At 41.5% G+C, this 6000-nt stretch overlaps 1 protein-coding gene and 1 long non-coding RNA gene across 3 annotated transcripts in view; one reads left to right on the forward strand and one right to left on the reverse strand.

Annotated features, from left to right (window-relative positions):
* The window catches only part of CD247 (CD247 molecule), a 49309-nt gene that overhangs the window by 21652 nt on the left and 21657 nt on the right, over positions 1 to 6000 (forward strand). The window lies entirely within an intron of this gene.
* The window catches only part of LOC108446042, a 29795-nt gene that overhangs the window by 21137 nt on the left and 2658 nt on the right, over positions 1 to 6000 (reverse strand). Inside the window, exon 1 of the long non-coding RNA XR_001861150.1 lies at positions 656 to 6000. This exon is cut by the window's right edge and continues 2658 nt beyond it. This is a non-coding gene — a long non-coding RNA (uncharacterized LOC108446042). The remainder of the gene's footprint in view (positions 1 to 655) is intronic.

Genomic DNA, 6000 nt, shown 5'->3' on the forward strand with positions numbered 1-6000 from the left:
GTGTGTTCTTGTGTTTTCCCCCACTTCAAGCCCATTGCCATTTTAACCCGGATTTCCATGCCCTGCTCAGTGTTACCCCTAGTGATTTTTATTGGGCGTATCATGTATTCATTTACCTTCAATGTGTTTTAATGCCTTCAAAAGAAACCCATTAATAGTATCAAATATTAAATACTTAATTGTCATTAATATATCAACATTGGATACCGCTCCTTGAGTATATTGTGAAATTTGGAGGGAGTGGGACTAGAATCTTAGTCTAATCCAACTTTTTTTTTTTTTCTCTGTATTTTTAGTCAGTGCTGAAAGCATAACAACTTTGCAGGGAAATGTGGCTCTTGGAAGGAAGGTGGCAGATGAAAGATGGTGGCTTGGCTTTTTGTGAGTGTGTCCAAGATGGGCATTAATCCCTGCCTCACTGCATAACTAAACACAGTCCTGTGAAACATTTGCCCAGTTCTGTCTGTTACAGAACTGCCAATGTGTCATATTTTTCTCAAGTATCCAGTGCTTTTGGTTTTATTTACTTTTGAATGCAATCTAATTATTTATATAACCCTGGTTTGTTTGTTGTTGTTGTTTTTTTAAAGCATGTAGGGTTGGCAGCACCCTGCCTCTGCTGTTTCCACCACATCCTATCTAAATTTGTCTTTACCTTTTCAGTAGTTGTGTGCTTGCCTGCCTCTACACATTTGGCTCTGTCCTTCTGTAGCTGGCACAGGAGCCCTTGCTGCATCTGTAGCTTTGGGAGTTGCTGAATGCTTCTCGGTGGTCTGTCTCTTTTTGACCTCACTGCATCTTGTGGCTATCGGTCTGAAATTTGCAGAAGTAGAGATGAGCCGGAAAGGTTTCTGCAGTGGGAAGGGGTGTAGTGGCAAGGAGGTGGACTTGGGTGGAGGAAGGTTCTGTAAACTCTGCCAAGAATCAGAGCATCCCCCGGCTGTGACTCTGGGGCACAGCTGGGCAGTGGAACAATTGTCCTGGCACTGTGGGGACTGAAAACAAGTGGCAGAAAACCCCAGGCAGAGTCAGAAAGACGGTGACTTCTGTGAATGCGGGTGTTTCCGTGGGTGAGGCTGGCTCCCGTGGGGTTGCCTTTTATCGTAAACAGGGGCAAGCAGCTGGGCTGGGGCTTGCCAGGCAGGGCTGAGCCACACAAAACTCAGTGCTGACTTTGTGATGAACGAGCTGGGTCAAATCTGCACTCTGGGGGGCCTGTGCCACTCACCCTTTGGATTGCAGGCTGTAGATACGGATCTGTGCAATAGAAATGAAGGTGGGAAATATCCCAGAGAAGATCCTGGGGCACTAAACCAGAGGTTTTAAATAAATGGGTTTTTTGCCATTCAGTTGTTGAATTTTCTCCATCTGAAACGAAATAGACTAAATTTAAAAATCAGGATGCTACAAAGTTTCTTGTATAATTGTAGTAAACTAAATAGGTAAATTATGACCTTTCAATACCAGCATGGCAAGGAGATGTTACTAAATCATACCAGAACTTAGATCCCAAAATAGAGAGACTTAAAAACTCTTTTCTGGAGTCAAGTGGAAACCTTTTATCTGTTTAGTTTTGGGGTTTTTAAAGAGTTTTCTTATAACACCCAGAAGATTCTTTGATTTAGAAAAGACGTATTGTCTGATATTTAAAAACGAGACTTCATGAGAATTAAAAATGAAATATTGCATGAAAGTGTACATGGCTTTATCTTTATCTTTCCTTTGATATTTCGGAAAAACAACCCCCAAAAAATTGAAGTTTTAATTTTTCAGAAAGAAAATGCTTGCAAATTGTAATCTCCTCCAAAGAGGTACTCTGAGCTGTTGTGCTCCATTATGGGCATTTCAGCAAAGACAGAGCGTTCCTTTTTTTCTAATAATACGATGGATGCAAGTCAGCAGCATGAAGTATTAAAACTGCATTTTTGCCACTCTTTAGTGCCACAAGATCTTGTTTCTTTAAAATACAACCAACTGGAGTGTTTGCAATGAAGACATCATTTTTATTTATAGCAAATTGATACACGTAACCTGAACTTTTTAGCATGCAAACTCAGCTAACAGTCTGGGGCACCAGAAGATATGAATTTCCATCACTGGAGTGTCTTAGAGCACACATACCAATTTCTGCAAGCTGCACTGGGACAAAAATAATTGAGCTTTTCAGCTTTTTTGGGTGAGTTATCAGGTTCATCTCAAGGTCGAAAAGGATGTTCAAGCAGGCAATTAACTTACCAGTTTAAGTTAAAGCTTTGGTTTGCTGCTTTGAGGAGGATGTAATCTGGGCCCTGGGCAGTTACTTCTCCTTTAGCACAAATGAACACGTCAAGCATGAAATTTAATGTGTTCTTACTTTTGCAAAGAAAAATGTGCTTGTAACGTGGTCTAAATACCAAATGCACCATAATCACAATTGAAGACTTTATGGTCAAAAGAAAACGAGAAATAATGGTTAATTTTTAAAAAATAAAATTATTTGAAAGTCTTTTTCTCTACGTCCTTTAACAAGTTAGTCCTTTTCATTGCAAACATTAACAGGCTGTACTTGATGTAGTTTATGTACTTTATCATCTTGCTTTCTGGTGCCCTGTAACTTTTGATATTTGAGTCCCTGCTATCTTTTAGGCTCACCTAGTGCAATATTTGGAAGGAGAGATGCAACATGCTCTCCCACAGACTTTGCTTTCAGCTTACTGATTAACTATTTAGCTTCTGTGACTGGTGGCTGGGCTTTGACAAGTACCCACCAGTTAGGAACATTATAAATAAACAGAGAAGGAAGTAAACATCTGATTTCATAGCTCTTTTGTCCATGCAGTTAGGGACACAATTCTCTACAAAGCAGCACAAACTCCCTAATAACCTAAGACACCATATGCTGGATTCATTTATTAAGCTGATTTTTTTTATCCTCTGAACACATCTCTGACCTGTCGTTAATTTCTCACCTGTCTCAAAAGAAAGATAATTTTTCTTCAAACCTTGACTGCTGGGGTTCATGCAGTTGACCAGGTCTTTAGGGATTTTTGTTCAAGAAATAAATGTACCCCTTTTTTGACTTCTCAATGACAGAAAAATGTGGAAGTGTATATGGCAAAGAGTCTGATTAGAAAGAAAACAGTGTGCTGCTCTTTTGTCGTGATCTTGGGATGTGAGGTGTGAATGAATGTAGTCTGCAGCATTTTTGATTGCCTGTGATAAGAGATGTTCCAGACAGTAGATTGTTGAAATAGCTGATTGTGAATTAGGCAGAGCTAGCACGTGGATGCGAGTACTAACAAGTGCACTTGTTTTAAGCTTCAGCACTGTCCCTGATGTAGTTGAGTTGGCACTTCATGAGTGCTGGCAAAGCCCAGACTATATGCAAGAAAACACCACACTCTCACCCAGAAAAACAGATTTTGGTCAGGGTGAACAGCTCTGTCTCTCTTTGTAAGCTGTATCCTTGCTGTGTGCCTGGGGCATCCCTGGCTATACCAGCATGTTCAGGGGTGCTTCCTGAGCGGCAAGCGGGGCTTGCCCGCTCGTAGGGCTGTTTACCACTAGCAAGAACAGGACAGAAAATGCTGAACAGATGAAATGCTTTAATTTTCCACTGTTTTGTCTGTATTGCTTCGGTCTCTTCCTTTAAATAGAGGAGTAAAATTATAAATGAATCTGTAGTTCCTCTCTGCTCAAGTGGAAAATATGTTATTGTCTGTTTTTATGAATCCATTCAAAGCTGCTTACTCTTCTTTTCCATGGCTGCCTTCTGACTCTTTTTGCTGCTGTTATCCAGCTTTTTATTGCCCTTCCCCAAGCTCCTTCCACTCCTCTCCCATCAGGCACTGATGTGAAAGGAGGCAAGAGTGACACAGCAGCAAAGCCAGGTTGTTTGGAGGCTGAAAGTGGCTTCATGCTAGTGATAGACATGCAGTCCCAGCATAGCCAAGAGGGAAGGGACCCTGCAGAAGGAAACCCCTGGCGTGATGAGACCCATTTCAAAGGTGGTGCAGCTTCCCCTGCACTGCTGTCTTTGAGAGGGGAGGCAGGGAGGCTCTCCTGCAACCAGGCAAAACAGGGCAGGTGGCTGCCTTCATTGCTGAACCTTTTTCCCTTTCATGGATGTGTCTGCCTGAAAGTCACTGGTGTTTCATGGGTGATTTGTTTGGCTGAGCATCCTCCCTGCTCTGGTGTGCAACCCACCAAGGCAGTGAGAAGAAATGGCTTACGTGAGTGTATGTCAATATAGGTAGATACATAAAAATATGTATGAGGGTTATGTGGTGTATCCATGAATGTAGATATATATAAATATATGTACATGCACCCTTGGTCTATGGTATTGCACACATGTTTATGTGGAAGCAAAAGGCAGCATGTTGCACTTAAGTGAGAGAAAATGGCAATGGGCGAACCCAAAAGTTCGAGGTGCTCATTTAAACTGAAGAGCATCACTGATTTAGCCAAGTCCTGCAGCTCTGGAAGGTGCCATGGGAAGGGAATCCTATTATATCTCTGTATTTCCTTCAGTGTATCTGTCACTGGTTTATCAATAGTCACTTCAGGAGGAGAATGCTCTGAGGCTACATAAATGCAAAATAATGGGGCAAAGGCAATACCAGCATTGTTGAATTGAAGATGTTTATCGAAAGTTCAGTATAGATTTTTATTTTGATTATTCCAAGTCCATCATGTGTTTGGAATGAAGTGCTGAAATGTTCTTGAATAAGCAGAAAACCTTCAAATACAGATATTTCGATGCTTTTGCATCTCTGGCTGCAGCTAATACCAGAAGTTCTAAAATACTACAGCTCCGTGAGCAGGACTGTATTTTGTGATTACCTAGAATTTGTATTTCTTATGAGAAAGATATAGCCTAACCTCATAAGACTTGAGTTTAAACTTCTGAATGACAAACTGTGTTTTGTTGCTTGCTCACAGGAGCCAATACAGTATATTCCAGAGAGCACAAACAGGGCTTTTTTTGCTCTTTGACATAGTAAATTGACTTATTTTTCCCTAAATCTATAAAGTCAATTATTCAGATTGAAACTTTCCAGTTGCTCATTATGAAGGAGTGGGAGTTGGCAAGAAATATTCAGAAAATTCATGCTGCAATTCATGGTCCCGCTCATGAAAGCGAAGGAGAGAGAATTTGTGTGGTTATTCTGTACGGATGTGAATTTGTTTTTGCCTCTGGCAATTTCAAATCCAGCGTCAAAGCTGCCTTCTGGAGAAAAAAAAAAAAAAGGTATTTTGCCTTAAAAAAAAAAAAAAAAGGAAGAAGAAGAAAAAACAGCTTGTCACCTTCCCTTTCTGCCTTAGCCTGCCTGGCAGCCTTTGGACTCACATTGCCCTGTTGCACCCTTAGTATGGCACTTCAAAACAAGATTATTTAGTGTTGATTTTTACTTTTTTCTCCAAGCTCCCAGGATGTGCTGAGAGCCAAATTGTCCAGCTCAGGCAGCAAAGGTGCAGGACGTTCTGTTTCAAGGCATTGGATTCTCTCTTCTGAGCTCTGCAAGCATGTCCCATTTCATGGATGAATGCAGTAATTCCCGCAGACAGTCACGTTTTGAAAGCAAACAAACAACCTTTTCCACCACCCTTTTACTTAAGAAAAAAAAGGTGTTGGTGTGTAAGACTGTGTCATACACGTATTGCCTGGAGGGTGTCAAAAGGGCTTTCTTTGGAGCCAGGTACTTCAAAGGAAAAGCAGTCCCTGCTCATGCTGTGTAGTGGGGTTGGCACGGTGCCTCTTTGGTGGGTTGAAAGCCTGTGCAGTCTTTCTGCAGGGTCTGACGTGAAGCAGAGGTGGGACACTGATTCCAGATGCTGCTGCTGCTTCTCACATCCGTGGGGTCACCTGTCTGGCTGCTCATGTGTTTCTCATAGGATTGCTTGCTTCCTCAGTCCTCTTAAGGCCCCAAGTTTGGGAAAACGATGCCTGTGATCCAGACTTAAGGCGCTGCCCTGTTTAAGTCAAGCTCTTTTTTGTTTGGTGTTTTTTTATTCCTG

Source organism: Corvus brachyrhynchos, unplaced genomic scaffold, assembly GCF_000691975.1.
Source record: "Corvus brachyrhynchos isolate BGI_N302 unplaced genomic scaffold, ASM69197v1 scaffold152, whole genome shotgun sequence".
Classification (NCBI taxonomy): Eukaryota; Metazoa; Chordata; class Aves; order Passeriformes; family Corvidae; genus Corvus; species Corvus brachyrhynchos.